Below are 21,004 nucleotides of genomic sequence, written 5' to 3' on the forward strand. Positions count from 1 at the left end.
GAAGACCAAATGTGACTGAGATTCTAAGACTGTACTCATTACTTCATTAACATAGTGTTGTTCAGACCTGTTAATAAGTGCCAAGGTGGATGGATTAAATTCTTTCCCTGTTCTATTTCTTTTAGAAGGTTTGCCTTCATTAGGAGGGTGGCGAGGATGTTTGCTTTGGTAAACAGTGTGTATGTGTCAGTGCGTATTTTGAAATTTATTATCATGACTCGTAGTCATTTCAGTATTAGTATTTTGCATGGAGTCTTCAGGAGTGAAGGTGGGGAGGGCGGTGTGTGGTGAAAACAGAAAGTATTACTAACATATGGGGCTTTTAACTCCTCAAGTAGCTTCCTTACATTTTGATTTTGTCAAGCATTTTTCAGTTTGTCAAATTCTTAAACTATTATGCCCGTTATGGTTCTTGAGCTGTCATGATGAAGGACACCAATCATAGTTTCAGTTACTTGTGTGTAGATAATGCTAGAACCTTCCCTACCTTTAAGACGGATGCGACCACATGAACAGATTCGCTGTACAAGTTCACTTTGACCCCAGAATTGAGTTTGTCCTTGAGGATTCTGCAGGATTTTATATTGGCTGATTTGCTGAAGATGCCTTCTGTGAGTGGCCCTTTTTGATTAATAAAGGAAAGCATATCCTGTAGGAAGAAAAGAAAAGTATATGGCATCTCATATCCACAAATGCAGAGCACAAGCTTGCCTTCGTTTTGAAACAGGAGGGGAATGTAATGGCACACTGTGTTAGAGCGGGAAGGAGTAAAGTCAATTTAGATTGGTTGTTTTTCAGTGTCTCTCTCTATACTTTCTACCCAAATATCCATTTTACAGTCATACACTGAAACATTTTTAACACTTCTTTTAATCAGATTTTCCCTTCCATTGAGTTTACATTTTTAAGTCAAACTTCTCTGCTTCAAGGCCTTTGCGGAATCACCGTCTGTTTCCTACTTTACCATTCTTTTCTCATTATTCCCTTACATAGATGCTCTTCCCCAAGTAGGGAAGTCGATTTAGGAAATACTCATTTCCCATTTGTTTATTTCTCTTTAAGTGCCTGTATACTCCATTCCTACTTGTCCTATTTCCTTCCCTCTTTTAAAGTCAGGCTCAAAAACTCTCTTGTCCTTCTCTGATTACCCTCCCTTCTCATGAGTCTTTCATTGTCTTTTGCTCTATGTTCATGTCCTCTCCCTGCTGTGTAGAAAGTTAATGAGGGCTGCACTCAGGGAATCCAACGGATCTGAAGTCTATTATGCTACGTATCTTTTGTGTGCCCTGGGGCCCATACATACTGTACTGATGCTTTTCTCATTCGTTTGGGAAGTGCGGAGGATGATAATCCTAGCTAGCCCCTAAATTTGCTGTGATGCAAGGAACTGTGGGAGTAGCTAGCAGGTAACATGCTAGCTAATATGATACATTTCTTCATGTCTAGCAGAACGTTCCCTCCATCCCGTCCCGTGCTTGCAGAGACACCGAATACTCAGTGAATGTCAAAACTGACAATTCACTACAGCAGTTTGAGATAACACAGGCCAAACTCTGGGGCTTTCATTTCACATATTCTGTTAGGATTAACAGATTCCTATTTGCCAGAGGATGAGTCTATGCTCGTGTCAGATGTTTGCAGTTGTTAGACTGAGTACACTCCGCTGAAGGAGACTTGAGACTAATGTGAGCTCAGGAAGGCAATGAAGGGAGACTGTGAAGATGAGGTGGACTCTCAGAGACTCACATACACAGAGTCCATTTTGACTGATCTGAACAGGACTCCGTGGGTCTTTGTGGAAACAAGACACAAGTGGAATGGACAAGAATGACTTTTCCTGTTGTATTTGCCTCATGACTGTGTAGGACCTAAATCAGATTCTGTTCTTTGCAATAACAGTAACAGAGCTTCTCAGCCAAAGCCAGGGGCTGTCTAATGACTTCTCCATTTGGGGATAGATTTGGTTGAGGACGCTTGGCCTCTCAGAGTTTCCCCTCCTCAGGAGGGCTATAGAAGACCAAAATGAGATGACCTACCAGAATTGGGAAGGGCAGCTTGTCTTTATCACACACATCCGTGAGGGAAACTCCGAAGAGCTGTCCTGGTTTTGCGGCAGGTGGGGCTGTGCCCTGGTTTTCCCGGCTAGGGCTGGAGCCCAGACAACAGACCCAGTCTCTGAAAGAACGTCTTTTCACTGTCTTCCGGCCGGGGTCTAAGGAAGAAGTGAGATTAGTAGTAGTAGTCGTTGTTTTATTCGCTTAACCTTCTTTTCTTTTTTTTCTAAAGATTTTATTTATTTTTTGACAGATAGAGAGACGGCGAGAGATGGAACACAAGCAGGGGCAGCGGGAGAGGGAGAAGCAGGCTTCCCGCCCAGCATGGAGCCTAATGCAGGGCTCAATCCCAGGACACCGGGATCATGACCTGAGCCCAAGGGAGACGCTTAACAACTGAGCCACCCAGGCACCCCGCTTAACCTTATTTTCACCATCCCCATTCTACGGTACATTCATTGCAATGGCTAGAATAGGGAAACAGGCATTTGTTGTGTAGAATTCTCCATTTTTTGAAATTGGCCAATAGCATTCTTATGGTGTTAAGATTTCTTCCCCAGATCCTGCAAACTGATGGTGAAACCTAGAGACTTGATCAGACTTAGTGTCAATGCTTTCAATGCCATCTACTGCCTGTTGTGCTTTATCTTGAGGCACTTAACTTGTTGTTTGTTTCCTATTGGTAAGTATGATTAGTGGATTCATCCAGTGTCAGATCCGATTTTAAAAGCTCAAAAGATCTGGTATTCAAATCAAGCTGAGTTTGTTAATCATCTGCTTTCACAGTGAGTCTCCTCCCAGCCTTAGGTTTCCTCTTTGGCTTTCTGAGTGCTCAACTTTTTTTTTTCTTTTAAGATTTTATTTATTTATTTGGCAGAGAGAGACAGCAAGAGAGGGAACACAAGCAGGGGGGGGATTGGGAGAGGGAGAAGCAGACTCCCACTGAGCAGGGAGCCCGATACAGGGCTAGATCCCAGGACCCTGGGATCATGACCTGAGCTGAAGGCAGACGCTTAACGACTGAGCCACCCAGGTGCCTCTGAGTGCTCATCTTTCTATGATCAAAAGGATCTGCCTTTCATGACATGATCCGCCTGACCCCACTTCTCAGGCAGCCTCTGGTGTCTCTGCTCTCGGCCATCCCCAAGGATGACTTCCTGCAGTCAGGGTTCTTGGGAAATAGTCATTACATGCTGGCTATGTGGTAAGATTCCAGGTGACTGTGTTTTCTTATGATACCCCACCAAGCTACCCAGAGATGATTTTTTTTTTTTGTAAATTATGTTTGATATTTACTGAAAAGAGTCTAATCCACAATGAATTGCACCCAATTCCTCACACATACTCAAACATACATGTATATACACCATACCAGTACAAGGCTTGAAAGAAAACATACAAAAAGAAAAACAATGAGAGATTATGAATGCCTGATTTATCCCCAATTTCCAGAGAAGATTTTGAATTACCCAACATTCCCTATCAAAGGAATGCAGAAGAAGAGCTTTACAAAGAAAAGGTGATCCGCAGTGAAAAGCTGAGTTGAAAGTTTCTACTGCTCAGCTATGAATGTTTTCCTTATAAGATACCTTAACATTTGCTTACATAATCTGCTTAAATAACTGAATTCTTTAAAAGTCCACAGAGGAGCCAAGCTGTAGAAGGATAAACAAATGAGCAACATTTCACCAAACACCCATAAACACCTGTCCACTGGGCTTTTCTGGGATGTAGTGAGTGCATCACCATATCCACTCACGTGGGTGGCAACACTCATGGCACTTGACCAGAGAGACCAGGATCTAAGAACCAGAAGCATCCTGGTTCTGCCACTTAGTTAGATTACTCAAAAGTTTTTAAGCTTTGGTTTGCTTAACTTTAACATAAATGCTGCTGCCTACAACTCGTTGAACTAAATGTAATGTACTACTCAGCACAAGGCATGGCTCATGGCAGCCTTGATAAAAGTAATTTCCTTGCTCAGAAGGCCTCAGGCAGTCTAGACATCAGTCTCTTCCCCCTCCAAAGCAGACATCACTCCCATTCTCTATTTGATTTTGCAACCTCTAGAAGGTAGGCAATCATGAAGGATTGCTACCACTTTACTTAACTAAGGCTCTTTCTTCCTGCCCTGAAATTGATTCCCCTACCATTTTAAAAGGAGTGAAGAAAGAAAGCAAATACATTCTTAAATCCAGGAGGAGATTCCTGTCCATCAAAATGTATGCATTTGCTGAAGACACATGTTAATATGTAAGTTGAGTTGTTGTATGCAACCTGGGTTCCCTACTCTTCCCCTAGTTTTATTATTTCTAAAACTACCCAAATATATTCCATTATTCAGCTTTAATAAGAAGAATGCTCTTAAGAAGAATGTTGTATCCCTTGGTACAAAGCTATATATCTAGCTACTCTATGAGTATATACAGAAAATAAGTACACATTGGGTCCTATACTTTCTCCAAGGTATTTTCAGCCTTAGCTGGATGTTTTATAATGTACATTATTTGCTGTTAGAGTTCATGTTGCCTCTATTACTAATAAAAATATATGCTATAGCCATGAAAAATATAGGAATGATTAAACAAGCTAACTTTATGGAAACCTATTCTTTCTTAAACAGCCCTGGCAAGATTTGGGTTAATGTTTCCTAATGCTTGAATTAGGGTATGAATATTAAAAAATAAAATTTTGGAAACTTTGTGCTTATAGAATAACAATCATAACAATAAAATACTTTCTATTTTGGCCCAATACTTCTCAGATGAATAACACATTTTCATCAGAGAAAACAAATATCAATGGGAGAATACTGGAATGCTAGGGAAAAAAATAGCAAGAAGGAAGATTAAAAAGCCCTGACCACAAACATTCAGTCTAGCTCCAGCCTTGACCTGTGTCTGAAGCAGACATGGAAGGTGGGGGCAGAATTGAGACTTGAATTCTAACTGTAACCCCAAGGCCACTTCAGCCTAAGCCCGGAATAAATCCAATTCAGTTCCATAACTCTTTACTCCACTGGAGTTCTTCCATTCCAGGTGCATCTAAGCCATGCAGTCATTTGATTCCATCCTGTGATGGCCTGAGATACTAGATAAAACCCTGGAATAGGGAAGACCTGTTTCCAGGCCACAAACAGCTTGTGCTCTAAGAAGACACACAGATGTGTACTCACACAATTATATGTAGAAAGTGTTCTGGGGATACAGAGAAAGGAGTAACAGTCTACCTAGGAGAATTAAAACAAGCACACAACCTTCCTCGAAGTGAGTTGGGTCTTAAGACCTTTGGGTTTCTCTAAGCTTGATTCTGTGCAGTTTTGGGGTTCTTGCCTCTACGGTTCCTCCCCACCCCTCACAGAGAGAGTGAGCTCTGTGTCCTGAATTTGTGGTCAAGAGTGGAGACATGAGCCAAGAGAAGACACGTGAAGAAAGGGAAGGGGCTCACCTCTCCCTTGCTCATTCTGCGTTGGGTGCCTGGGCTTCAGGATGAACTGGCCTTGCATCTCTGCGAACCCCTGCTCCAGAAGGAGGGACTCCTGGAGGGTGGAAGGAGAGATGGAGTCCTCTGGTGTCTGCGGCAGCAGTGTGGTAGATGGAAGATGGCTCATTTTAATTCCATAGGGATCTTCATGTCCTATATGGAAAAAATATAGATTCAGGCTGATGGTGATGGCTCTGATCAAATCCCCCTTACCGTGAGTGTATGCATCACACTGGTATATGCTGCTATTCTGCTGGGGCTTCTGGCTAAAAAGGGCTGTGCCTCCTGAGTGAGCATCATATTCGCTCTTGTTGGGGACACCCTGCAAAAAGCAGGTGCCCAAGGAAAAGATTTTAAAAAGAGAAAAAAAATTTAAAGCATGTTACTTTACTCGGAATACAAAGATTCATCAGCGCATTGCACAATGCTGACTTTTGCTGTGTTTCCATCTGAGAATATTTAAGGCCTTCTAGTTTCTGCCTTGACACTAACGAGATCTGCACATCTTAGGCAAATTACTTGGCCCCTCTGAGCCTTACATTCATCCTTTGAAATGCTTGCCCTCACACAAACTTATAAGGATCAGAGTAAATATATTAATACGCATTGGTGGTTAATATTTTTTAAGTAATTGAACATATATATTAAGAATTGCTAACCTCTCTCACATAATGTCAGTTGAACAGATTTTTTTTCATTTCGTTTTGTCAATTTCTAGAGCCAGAGCTACTCAAGGGCAGTGGGATGGGTTGCCTTTATGCTTTATACTTCCCTCCCACTGCTGCCCTGCCTCCAAGGGGAGTCCTGCCAGGTGATGATCAGAGGGAAGGCTGCACAGTGTTGGGAACCCAGAAGCAAAGTGCAAAACGATGTTTACAGAGTGGAAAACTGCACCCAGAGTCAGTGAGAGTTGCCTGCCAAGTGATTAGTTTTGTTCTTGTATGCTTTAAATTGTTTCCTCTCTATAGAATTCTCAAAGACCCTGTGCTATATGACATGGATCTCATTTTTTAAGAACAGAATGGAAGTTCTCTTTCTGTCACTTCTGATTTATTATTGAATGTAACTTGAGGAGCTTTTGCTGTTCCTTCTCATCTGTCATAGATGCAGTGTCAGTGATGTGTTCACAAGAATCACAGTGACTTCCCTCTTTTAAGGAAAAAGAAGCTTCTACGACAGCAATACAACCAATTCACAAAGATAACCAGGAGATAATCCGCAATTGAGAATTGAGAGCATTGTTAAAAAATGCATTTTGATTGCTGCTAATGGATCATCATGAATGACAGGCTCTCCGGATTCCTTAGAGCTGCCTTGGTGTGTGAAGCTGCTCAAAGTCTAAAAAGTTATCATCTATATTGTTTTACCTAAATTAATGCACTTTATTAAAAGAAATATATTTAAGTATTTGACTTTTTTCCTTTTTGTTGTTGGCCAACTTTTACAGAGATGTCAATATTAATATGAAACATGGAATGGTGGGGGGGATTTTTTTCCTCAGCTATGCCCTTGGTGACTCTCTGTATCCTAAGACTGGGAATATACATTTCATAGAAAGAAATTGGTTATTTAGATTTCCAGATCACTTGAAAATATTCTTTAGATAACTTGGAAAACAGTAATAGCCTCATGGGATTATTTTCTTTTTAAGATTTTATTTATTTCTTTGTCAGAGAGAGAGAGAGAGAGCACAAGCAGGGGGAGCGGCAGGCCAAGGGAGAAGCAGCTCCCCACTGAGCAAGGAGCCCAGGACCCTGGGATCATGACCTGAGCCAAAGGCAGACACTTAACTGAGCCACCCAGGCATCCCGCCTCACAGGATTATTAAAAAGATTTAAAAAAATGCATGTAAGAAGGAATGCTCTAAGATTTCTAGCAGAAATCATTGTCACCATTACCATACATTACTATACTTCAAGGTCTGCTGCAGATCCTCTCTTTTTTCTCTTGTTTTTTAATCCTTCTATTTCTGGTAAGCACTGAACAATTTTGCTAATCCAAAGATTTTTTTTTAGAGAACTTGTGCTAATAACTATTTTAGGAGAGGTGTAATCTGTTTATCAATAACCTTAAGAACAGTGATGGAAAAAGCCTGAGAAACAGCAAAGTGCAGGTAGTTTAGTCAGTGAAGACTTGAGGAGTTTAAATGTGATTATCTCATTTTCCTCATGATGCTGAGAAAACTTCTGGGCACAGAGCAGGTGTTAAACACATACCTATACCTGGATTCAGAGACATGATTGGATTTTAGTGGATTCTCACAGAATAGAGGCTATTTAGTTGTTAGGAACTGGAATTCAAGACTGAATATGAAAAATAAATGTATGGGAAAAAGAAATTCCGATTCTTTGCTTTCATACCTAAGTGAGTAAATAAGTAAGTAAACACTAAACAAAACAATGTTTAAGACAGCTCTGTTTGTCAGGTAAAATGAAGTAGAAACGAAAAATTTACATTTCTCTCCCTAACTAGACCTTAAGCTGATGAATGAAGCGATGTCCTCAGTGCCTGGGAAAAAGTAAGTACCTGGTAATTCTTTAATAAACGTGAGAGTGAATATTGCATGTGATTTTTACTTTTAAGGGTATTTAAGCTTAAGACAGAACAACCATTACTTTGAGATGTAGAGTTACAATTTTGAACCTAATCAATCCCATCTTAGATTTTCCCTGACACTTACCAATGAGTGGGTGTGGGGACGCTTCCTTGCCAGCACTCACCGACAGCTGGTAGTCTTTCTCAGAGCCCTTGGAAACAAAAAGAACTATGCATCATAACAAATCTTTCACAGTACTTGAAGAACACATTTCCTTTGCATATCTATGTTTCCAGAAAGAAGGAATTGGGGCCAGTATAAATGCTATTTGGTCCATGGAGGTAGCTACAGTACTTGTTAACTTGTTCCCTCATAGCCTCCAGTGGACCGTCCCAGGTTCTTGTCATTTTTGATAAAGGCCAGGAAACCGCAGTACAATCAGCCCCTCACTGTGTGGGTGGCCCATGGCATAAGAAATCACAGTTGTGCCCCTTCACTAAGGAGGAAAGTTCTAATCTCGGAGTCCTGCCTTCCGCTGTCTCTAGATTCCTTGGATAATGTTGGCTTTTGCCGCCAAATGTCCCTGCCCTGACATGCATATTGTCCAGAGAGCCATATACCCTGCTGTGACTATTCCCGAGCAAAGTAACTTGAAAGGCATCAATAGCTCAGCAGCCCTGGGCAAAAGGAGACAAACGCCCAAGAGGCCTTGAGGAGATAGCGGACTGAAGTCAGCCACTGGCTTTGGTGCGGGCAAGCCCCACTTCAGGGAGAGGAAGAACAAGGACTCTCACCTAGACGACATATCAGATGCAGAAAACAATCACTCCCAGCAGAATTACCGCCCAGTAAACCTGGAAGTCCTACTTGAAACAAACACATCTAAATTATAAAGATCGCGGAACTATTTTAGAGAGTCTTCCAGGAGACTAAAGCAAAAAATGTTCGACATGGAGTTGTTGGTGATAGGTACTATGCTTGCCCTTGACTCCTGATTAAAAATCAGGGTCTTGCCCTTATGAAGAAAGGTCATAGGTATGGACACAGACACACACAGACACACAGACACACACACATAGCTGAATCTGCTCAAAACTGTATTGCATATAAGATGTGAGAGCTAATAAGGTAGGGTAGGGTTTGGAAATGCTATGCTGGAATCCCTTAAATCAGGCATACATAAAGCCAAATAGCCCCAATTCTTCATTAAAACAGAAATTCTTTGTGTGGTGAGATTGATCACTTTATGCAAAGGAAAATCACAAACATGAAATAAAATGAGCTTCATTATTAATCAATCTCCCCAACTTCATCCCTAAAACCACTCACTCTCTTTCTAAGACTTAATTCCTGTTTAGGGTATATATATCATACAGGTTAGAAATCAATGTAGATATGTGCTTTACTCAGTACATATAAATTCAATTTTATTTCAGATATATTATTAAATTTTGTTTGTACAGAAATCATTGATTTCTTATGCCAAATTCCAGTTGCTCTGAATTTTTTAGGGGCTTTATTATACCATTGGGTCAGACAGAATTTAAGTAAGAATCTTGTAATTATGTCATGTCATAATAGCAAGACATCTTTGCATTTATAGAGGATTTTATATAAGAAGCGGTGCTTTACAAGTGCTCCCTTCAGTTCTGTCCATCTGACTATCACTCTCCCTCTCTTTTCCCTTAGAAAACCTCATCCTCAAATATGTCCATGTCTTTCATCAAAAAAAAAAAAAAAAAAAAAAAATCCAGCAACTCACACCAGCACCATCAAAACATAAAGGAACAGGCAGTTAAAACCAAAACAAGATGAAAGTGATATGTACGCAACTGCCCCCAGATCCATGGTCTTATTCAGAACTTGCCCTCTTTACCAGTTCATAAGGGGTGTGAGCCGCCTCATCCCAAGGAACTGCACCAAGAGGAGGTAGCTTCTAGCCATGTGGTCTTTATGTCAAAATGTACAACAAAACATATAAGTTAGGATTCCTCTAACTGGGATTGAGTCCTTGCGTGATGACCAGGGTAAATAGGGATGGGGAGGAATCAGGAACGAAGACACAGATAGAAGAGTCCAATAGAGGAGGAAATATTTAGAAACTTAGAAATATTTTATTGTCTGTGTATAAAATATATACAATAAACTGCATGTTGTTATTAGCACTCTAAAATTATAGCCCAATTTTATGCTATGATTTCGAATTCGCAGAAAATTTAAAATGGGAAGACAAGAAGAGCACCCATGTATAGGCTAATAATATAGCTTTGCTGCCTTCAATTTCTAAATCTGGGGGACAAAATATGACTATGATATCTATAATAATCAGCTGTCTTATAATGGGAGGTACACAACACACACACACACAAATCTCAAAAGTCAAAGTTGGTTTTTAAATTAAAAATAGTTTGCAAGGCAACTTATGGTTATTCCTAGCATTGGTAGTGACATGTTGATAATGTCATTCGCTGTGTCTGAATTTGTTCCTGTTACAGTTACAGACTGTAAAAAAGAAATAAGAAAAATTGCTATAAATTTTTAAAAATTTAAAGCAGTGACCAAATAATTATTGTCAAATTATTATCCATACTCTAAAGGCAAAGCTTGTTTTCAGTTAATGACAAAGTAAAGCATATGTAGAGCACACACCCTTAATTATATCTTCATTTCTTTACAGAACATGAAGCTAGTAGGAAACATTTCAGTAAAACATGTATTTCCCTTCAAGGATTTGTGGCTTACAAAATATAGCAGCTTAAGCAAGAAAGAGAAAAACAGAATTCCACGAGGGGACATGAACTGACCCTCAGCTCCATAATGCTATTTCCAAAATAGAGAGGGGAGATAGTTTAAAAAGGAGGAGCTAGATACTTTTCTCTCTTCGCAATTACATACTCAGTTTCAGCAAAATCAGAATAAGAACTGTCTGTGACAGACATTTAAAAAAAAAAAAAAAAACTACTATTTAGTCAGTACTTTCTTTGTGTCATCATGGTTACTAAGATTTCCATTGTTGAAATCTGTTGAGACAAATAAAACCAATGAGTCTAGGAAATGAGACTGAAAATTTTAGAAGTTTATATTCCATTCGCAACTCTGACAGTGAGTAGTTACTTATAATATCTCTCTATCACACCTTATATTGAGAAACTGCTCCATACAACAAGGAAAACAGTTATTGAAAATTATCTGAAAGGGACTGATAGGAATCTGAGATGATATCTATAAAACTATCCGAATTCCAAAAGACATTTTAAAATAGGACAATATGTAACCAACTATGCATACAGTTTTTATAACATTATTAGGCAATGAGGCCTGTGTCCTTTGAGAAACAGTGCATGAAGAAGACAAGCAACAGAAGTGGACACTCACAGTCCTTAAAAATATTAAAAACAAAGTTAAAAGAAACTTGTTCTTTCATTGTATTTTTCTTCTTAGGAATTGAAATGCAATTGCTTGATATGACAGATGGCCCAAAAGTTGTTTGATAATCGAACTTTTATAAACACAAGTGTTCATTGATTTCAAACTACTTGAGCTTTAAGGATTATTAAAAAAAAGTGTTCAGAACCTAGCAGTAGGACTCAGAGCACCCAAACTCAAGGATATCCTATGTTAAATTGTCAGGGAGGGGCTTCCTATGTTAAATTGTCTAGAGGATTCAAGACTGGGTCTTAGCTTGAAATTTAGTTAGAAGTAATGGCTCTGCTATTTTTTTTTTTAAGATGTCTGAAAGCCTTTCAATACAACTTAAAAACTTTCCCACGAATTTTTTTTTTAAGATTTTTATTTATTTATTTGTCAGAGAGAGAGCACAAGCAGGGGGAGCCACAGGCAGAGAAGGCAGAGGGAGAAGCAGGTTCCCCTCTGAGCAGGGAGCCTGTTGCAAGACTCCATCCCAGGACCCGGGGATCATAACCTGAGTCGAAGGTAGATGCATAACTGACTGAGCCACCCAGGCGTCCCTCCCTTGAAATCTTTTTAAAGAAAAAAAAAAAATCTCTTTTGAAATACTAATAATCACTTTTTAATTTATCTGGTCTGCAAGATAATGGTTTTCATGGTATAAGGAACATACTATGTTCAAAATAGTAATTCCAGAGACGTATGTATATTTTCCTGCATGTTGTAGGTTCTCCAAAACAGATAAATTCCAGTAGATAGAGCTCTCTGTAAACAAATAACTTCAGAAAAATAAGCTGTTTTTTGGAAATAATTTAAAAGAAAAAGAAATGTTACTTTTTGTTTTATATGAGTCAAAGTGTTACTTAATATATGAAGAACAAGGAAAATGTGATCAATTCTCAAGAGCTGAAGCCAACCCTGAGATGATCTAGATGTTCAGGCTGTTAGCCAAAAACAGCTATTACAATAATGCTCAATGATACAAATGAAAATATGCTCACAATAAACGAAAGAGGCATCTTAGCATAGAAACTAAAAATATTTAAAAATAGAAATTTTTTATCTGAAAAATATCTTAAAGAAAAAATTTACTGACTAGGCTACATTGCATAATGGAGATGACAAAAGGAAGTCAGCGATTTGAAAATAGATAATAGAAATTATCCTGTCTGAAGAAGAAAAGGGGAGAAAAAGATTGAAAAAATTAAGACCCTGAGGGATCTATGAGCAATATGAAAGGGTCTGATATACATATAACTGGACTCTCAGGAGGAGAGAAGAGAGAAAATGGGGAAGAAAATATTTGAGGTAATAATGATTAAAATTTCCCAAATTTGGTGAAATTAAATTTATAAATTCAAGAAGTTCAGAATATGCCAAATAGGACAGATTCAAAGAAAACCATGCTGTGATACTTGATAGCCACACTGCTAAAAACCAAAAATAAAGAGAAACTCTTGAAAGCAGCTAGAGAAAAATGACAAATCACCTACAGAGGATTAATGTTTGATTGATCCCAGACTACTCATCAGAAAGCACAAAGACAAAAAGACAGTGGAACAGCTTTAAAGGGCTGAAAGGAAAAAGTTTGCAAACAAAATTCTACATCCCTCAAAATATCCTTCAAGAGTGAGTGTGAAATAAAGCCATATTCAGAGAAGAGAAATTAAGAAAATCTGTTTGCACCAGATCTGCACAAGAAATGCTAAGGATCATCTCTCTCGGATGAAATGAAAACAGTGTTAGAGGGAAACTTGGATCTTTAGGAATGAGTGAAGAACATTAGAAATGCTTATTTTGTGTAAATTATACATAAATAAAGTTGATTTTTAAAGATTTCAAGGTAATTTTCCATGGAAAATTCTGAATGGAACCCACTGCCACAGCTGAAATCAAAGCAGGCAGAGACAAGAGTGTGCTCTGCTGCTAGAGAACCCTCTGGCCTTATCTCCTTCATGCAATGCATCTACCTGGTGCTTAGAAACCAATCAAAATATTTGCGTGGCTTTTGCTTTGGCCACGAATAGCTACCACTTTTTCCACCTTCAAGTACTCTTTTGTGTGATCTAGAGCTACTGTAAAGTATAACAGGAAAAAAAAAAAATGTCACTTAAAGATACCCAAAGTATCTTGTTCATCATTGCAAATGTCTTGGCTACTGCACTACAATTTCAGAAATCAAATTTTATACAAATAATGGGCAACTGGTTTGATTTTTTCCCCCAACAGCCAAAAGAAAATGAGATAGAAATATGCTGATCCCTTAAAAGTGTCATCCCTCTGAGCTCAATTCAACCCTGATATTCCTTGGAACAAAAGACCTTTCAAAACCCCTCTGCAGTTGATATAACTACTAAGTGAAATACCTGACCCTTGAGTAGATCCTGTACTGGAAAGGAGACATTATTGAGGTCAACTGACAAAATGGGAACATGGAAGGCAGAGTAAAGTATTACACCGATGTTAAATTTACTAAAGGTGATAACTGTATGATGGTGATATAAGAGGATATCTTTATTCTTGGGAAATACTTAGGTTTAAGGATAAAGGGCCATGGCATTTGTATGACCCTCAAAAATAAGTATAACATACACATAATAGGGACAGAGAAAGAAAATAAATGATAAAGCAAGTGGAGTAAAATGTTACTAATAGCTGAATCTAGGTAAAGGGTGCATGGGGTGTTTTTTGTTTTATTTTTATATCTACAACTTTTCTGTGAGTTTACACTTATACCAAATAAAACACCAATGGGGGGAGGGTGGAGAACTGTGGAAACAATCCAAGCCATTCTGTACATAAGTAGTAACCATTGGAAAAAAAGGTTTAATTCTAGTAGGAAATACCTGCATGTGAAAATCACCTTATTACAAGCCAGTGTTATTGCTATTAGAAAGATCCAGAGAAATATTATGGATACTTAACACGCAATACTCTTTCCATGCTTAAGTACTGTGGCATGGATTCCTCTCGCTTCATATTACCTAGGATTCACTCTTTATGTATACAAAGACACGTGTAGACAGGAAAAGACATTTTCCCACATGGTACTTTTCTAAATACTCTCTCTCTTCTTATCTTTTGCTCTCTCCTTCCTACCTCCCCGTCTCTCCCTCCCTCCCTCTCTCTATCTCCATCTCCATCTCCCTCTCTTTCATTCTATCTGAATCAGGAACATGGAATTTAATTTTTGGTCTTAAAAACACTTACACAGGCACAGTTCTTGATGTCCTCAGTGAAGATTCTGAGAGGAATGCTTTTTGGCTGGTCCTTCTCTTTGGCTAGATTGATGTACCTAATCAAATTCAATAATAACCCCAAATAGAGTAGGATGAATTAGCTATTAGCTTACTTTCAAATTGATCTATGTGGCTAAAATTTTCAACATACTCTGTTATTTTTAAATGCATGTAAATAAACTCAGCAAAACCAAATTATGGGTTGGGAGAAAACATGCAAAACTATTTCAGGAAAATAAGACATGACTCAGAAAACAACAGGTTGCTCTTGTCATGTAAGATGTGAGCAGCAGATCCAGTCATCAAAGCTTTCCTGCCTAGACTGGAGGGCCCAGCACCTTCAAGGGTAGGAATGAGAAGGTGCTTTGAGCATCACTCAGGAGACTAAATTGCACTGAAGAAAATTTAATATGTATCTTTTGAGAATAATGTTAGCTCCAATCATTAGGTCTGAGAGAAGGGGAAGATGAGAGTGATAACCAGAATTTCATCAAAAATAAGCAATATGTGCATGTAAATAAGAGCAGATTATTTGCAGTAGCAGCCAGGGTACATCTAAATAAGAAATTATTTGAGGATAGTCTAACAATTTCTACTAAGTAGGGGAAGCATAGTGTGTGGGGGCGCTGCTTTGAAGGGATTTATTCTTTTCTCATGGGTTAAAGATGTATAGTATGTATAGTGACAAGATACCTTTGAAGGAAAGAATGCCATTTTTCCTTTTGTTCCGAAGAACTGCAATTTAAAAAAATGGGAAGAAAAAATTAAGATACATACAATACTTATACTAGCAAAATAAGATCACCATTCCAGAAAAAAATATCAGCAGCCAGTTGTTAAGGATGTGGATGCATGTGTTAATATCATACTGTCCTCATAGTTGGGCTTTGGAGGGACCCCACTCTTTTATGAGCGTATTAAAGCAATGGGAAGTAGATCCTAAAGTGGAAGAAAAGTTGGTTTTGAATCTGAACACTTAATTGTAACTATGTGATGCAAGCTATGCGATCATGGGCACTTTGCTTAACTGCGCTGATCTTCAGTTTCCAGAACTGGAAAAGGGTTAATTATACCCCGAGTGTTCCTGCAGCTGCAAGTGCTATTCAGATATAAAGAACATTATTATTCAAATTAAATCATACTTAAGGAATTTGGCATTTGGATGGAACTATCTTGGCCCAGAAACAAGAATATCTTTTTAGGAAAAAACACCTGTAATATTTTTATTTCTTCATCCACACAGCAGCTTGGAATGTGTTAAATTAGTTTCTAGAAAACATTCTTCATTACTGTGATCCTCTGAGCAAGATCAATCCAGCTAGTGCTAAACTACTAAAGGTTAGTCTTTTCTCAACTAAAGTTTTCACAGCATTTAATATCCAAAGTTGCGAATGTTTTAAGCCTCATTCATACATGGCCTTACCACTTACTAGCGTTTTTTTACTGTGGGAAACTACACAAAATAAAATTGACCATTAGTGACCTTTAGTACATTCACAGTTTTGTGCAACTACCGTGACTGTTTAGTTCTGGAACATTTTTTCACCCAAAAGCAAACCTGTGTCCATGAAGCAGTCAGTCACTCTTCCTTCCTTCCTGTTTCTAGCTCCTGTACCATATTTTGTGTATTTGTTGATAAACACTTGGGTTGTTTCTACTTTTTTTTGTTTGTTTGGTTTTTGGCTATTGTCGACAATGCTGCTATGAACGTTTGTGTATCAATTTTGTGTGCACCTATGTTTCTCTTGGGTATACATCTGGAGGTGGCATTGCTGGGTCGTATAGTAATTCTGTTTGACTTACTGAGGAACCATCAAACTGTCCACAGTGGCTGCCACATTTTATACTCCTCCCAGCAACACTGCTCCCCAACCCCTCCATCGCTGTTTCAGGATTTGTCCCATCTGGAAAATGGAACGCCCACTTCGCGCCCCAGCCTGCCTATGCGCATGGACACAGCTTCTAGTTAGCCATGCTGATCTGCAGAACAGTAATAATAACAAATAGCAAAAGCACTAGGTGCCAGGAATTGTTATAAATGCCTTCTATATGTTTACACAGCTTTTTAACTAATATAACCTGTAGAAGCCTGGCTTCTACATTTTCCTCCTTGTTAGGGAAAAAAAGTTTCTTGGAAACTCCCCTGTCAAAGACTTTATACATTCCCAATTGAAACTGGTTCCTTCCATTTGCAACATGGAGAAGACAGTAAGCAAGAGGAACTGAGAATCTTTACAGAAATACGTCGTGGAAAAGAAGACATGCGGAGAGCATATAAATACATATTTCTTCCCAATAAGCTTTGAAAATTTTTCATCAAGTCAACGCTGCATTATAGGGCTTAATAAATTAACAACTTGTAAACATTTTCGTTGTCTTCCCTTTGTGATGACGTGTGGCATTTTGGTGGAGTGGGGTGAGGAGAAGAAAGGAGGGTGTTAAGTGCATGTGATGAACACTCATTGTGCAAAACAAGAATGAGACTTGGGGTGTGGTTGTTTCAAACAGCAGATGTAAGTGTTGCACCACCCCTGTAAACTCAGGAGTGTCTGCTCAGGATGTCCGGGGTAGAGAGTCACATTCCCCATCCTCATGTCAGCCTAAGAATGTGTCTTGCACAACTAACCTCTACTCAACGCAATCATACTGTTGTTTTCGATGGTCACCTCTCTAGAGACACCAACTAAGATAAGCAGTACACAGCAATTCAGGCAACCTCATATTCAATGACATGATTAATTTCTTTGTATAATTACATACTACTTTTAAAGGAATGAACTTGGGAGTATAAGAGCAATTTTTCAAATTTAATTGGACTCTTTAATAGTACTTGCTCAAGAAAAATATGCCAGTGATTTGGAAACACAGATACCCCCTGGGAATTAGGGGGCAGGATATTGGAGAGGGGTTCTAGAACCTCACTCTCTTGATTCTCCTTCCATATGCCTAAAACACCCAATTCCTCAAGTGGCTCCTAGAGCCCATCTGAAAAACCACTGATCAAAACCAAAAGAAATTACTCCAATAGTTCCCACTCTACGTTATCTACTTGCTCCCATTTGTACATACCTTTTGGGGGAAAGTACAAGGCAAATGAGTGTCATTATGGGAAGTCAAAAAGTGAGTCACTGGCTTGATATATAATCAGATTAAAATGTTTTTCTTTTTAACCCATGTAAATACAAGACCAAACGGTCGGTCTTACCTGAAGGTGGCCACAAAGGTCACCGTGGGCCAGCCCAGGATAAAGGACCTCCCAGCACAGATGTTGGCATCCTCCACTCTGTCCATACAGTTGGCAGTCCACACGGTGTTCAGTGGTATTTTATTTTTTATCTTAAGTTTTTTCTTATACCTAGAAAGATACCCAAACAAGACCTCTGTCAGTTTGTTTCATAAATGTTATGGGAACAGCCGTGCTCATCAGAGACCAGTTCTCACTGCTCCAGGGCACAGCATGCCTCCCTTGTCTCTATTACCCTCTGTGCCCAGCACAGCAAATGGTGACATGACCTTTACAAAGTGTGTGTTGAGCGAAGTCTGGCCCTAGGAAGGCCCTGAAAACACTTCCTCAAATGGCAGCAAGTGGCCATTTTTCTGAATGTTGAGTGTTGAGTAAAGACGATATATTGCAGAGCTTTTTCAGAAAACCATTAATTCATTTATTATTGTTAGAATTTGTTTCTTATTATATATAGTTTTATGGTTATTATTAGAGTTAATTATTCATTTATGACTTGCTTACTTCAAAAAGTATTTGAGGGGCTGAACAAAGCTACCTGTACACGATTTATAAAAATAGTCATACAATTTTTTTCTTAAGAGAGACAAACCAGGGGGCGCGCCTGAGTGGCTCAGTCGGTTAAGCATCCAACTCTTGGTTTCGGCTCAGGTGGTGATCTCAGGGTCTTGAGATCGAGTCCCCGTGTAAGGCTCCCCTCTCAGTGGGGAGTCTGCTTCCCCTCTCCCTTTGCCCTTCCCCCCGCTCACGCTCATTCTCTCTAAAATAAATAAATACATAAATAAATCTTCAAAAGAGAGAGAGAGAGAGAGAGAGAGAGAGAGAAACCAAGAACAAAAAATAAACTTGGATCAGAAAGATTTAAAAGTTATTTTCAACCTTAATTAAAAAAAAAATACTTTCTAGCCTTTAAAGCATAGGTTATTTTCAATTTCCCTTCTTAAAATTTTATCCATATCATTTTCCCTTAGATTCTGGCTAAAACTGAAAAACTGTTAGCCTACAGATTGAGCCCAATTTAAAAATCATCAATCCATCAATCAATCAATCCCAGATCAGTGGTCAGGAGGTCGTATATGTGAGTGATGGATACTTCCCATTTCTCTGAGGAGTCAGAAGGTGATCAACTTTGTCAGTGGTGAAACTGCTTTTTGACAATTTCTGCCTAATCTTCTTTGATCTCTAACATGAAAACCACCATATTGATTAATTTGGTTAATTCACAACTTTAACTCTCAGGTGGGCTTGAGATTTAAATAGTTATAAGCCCTCTGAGGGATGCTTAGGGAACTTGGACACACCACTCTGGAACTCCTTCCTATTCAGAAACACATGTGGAAACACTAAACTAAAATGAGATCAAAGACACCTCATGTGCAAAAATCCCTATGACTCCAATGATTCATGGAACAATTAAAGCTAAGACTCTCCAATGGGTTTTATGAAAGAAAAATAATTTTGCTGGAAGCGCACTTGAAGGATAATCTAGATTCAAAGTTTATGACACAATGAATAAAGTCATCAGATAAAATCATTATCAGATATCAGATGTCTGATTATCAGATAAAATCATTTTTCTAGATAGTAACTCCAAAGGCGTTGCCAAGGTAAAAATATATGGCTAATGGGAAAGATAGACATATATCTGTTTGTTTTCACAGATTTTTTTTTTGTTTTTCTAATGTAGGTATCTGTGTGTATACAGACACCTGAGGTACTGTGTGGAAACTTCCAAATACATTGACCTGGAAAAAGGCATCTCAATAATTCTCTCCTTAGTTCAAGAAAGCGCCAAGATTATCTACTCCAAACCAAGGAGTTATCCCAAAGCCCAGAGCATGGTTTCTACTGTCCTATAACATTTGGAGCACTTACCATATGCCAAGCACTGTTCTAAATATTTTATAAATACAAATATAAAAAATTTAATCCTCAAACAACTACACTAGGTGGTCTTTATTAGCTCCATTTTACAAATAAGGAAACTCACAGAAAGGTCAAAAAAATTGCCAAAGGCAAGAGAGTTTGAACCCAGACAGCCTAACTCATGAGCCCATGTTTGTAACCACTTGGCCTCTGTGGGTGCTGACCTATCGTTCCATGAACTACCCTTCTCATGTTTCCTACCCTCACTCAGCCTCACTTCGGTCCCCAGAGCCATCAGGCTTTCTCATGGGATTGTCTGGGGAGTGAGAGGATAGATCTCAAGACATTGTATTAACAAAGCTACTTGCTAGCTTGGAAATATTTAAAGTTTATTACAACAAAGCTTCATACTTCAGTGGATTCTTCTAGGGTCTTACTGCATTTCTTCACTCTCAATCACTGACCCAACTGGATTATCTCAGTAGAAATTGGAAAGTATTAATCTAATGGAAACTGACTTGAGGAGAAGAAAGAGGAGGAGAAAGAACTGTGGTTTTTATTTCTAAAAATAGTCCTTTATTATATTTGTATTAACATGATGGATATCACTCTTGCTTTCTGTTACCTCAACCTTTATACCAGAAGGGAAGCCCCAGTGCACTGTGGAAATTTACAGGATTCTAGGGAGATTTCCCCTGTTCTAAGAAAGGGGTATCCTTTTACAGATGTTGGGAGTGGGGGTCATGGTATATTCTGTAAGTAATTCTTTGTAATTTCACGCATAATGAGTTAATAGTCATCTTCATCTTTTGACCTAATTTAAATTCATTTTTTGTTTCATTTCATATTCTTTAATACCTACATATGAGGCATGTGATGTCTAAAGAACTAAGTTCAGTCCCTTCCTTTTTGTAAATTCTTCATGGGCCTCTACTAGTATTAATATCTTAATATTTATCAAGCAGATACTGTTCTTAAAAATAAAGTAATAATTTTATTTGAAAAATAACTTATTTAGTATTCTAATGAATATCAAAAGTAATAAGGAAGGTTCCATCTGACCTCAATTCTTGAGAAATTTCTAAAGGTGTATGAAAAAAATCCCCAAACAATTTCCACTATTATTGACATCTTGTACGACTAGAGAAATATAATTTCTTTGTGAAGAAACAAACAT

Source organism: Halichoerus grypus, chromosome 3 (assembly GCF_964656455.1).
Source record: "Halichoerus grypus chromosome 3, mHalGry1.hap1.1, whole genome shotgun sequence".
NCBI classification, from domain to species: Eukaryota; Metazoa; Chordata; class Mammalia; order Carnivora; family Phocidae; genus Halichoerus; species Halichoerus grypus.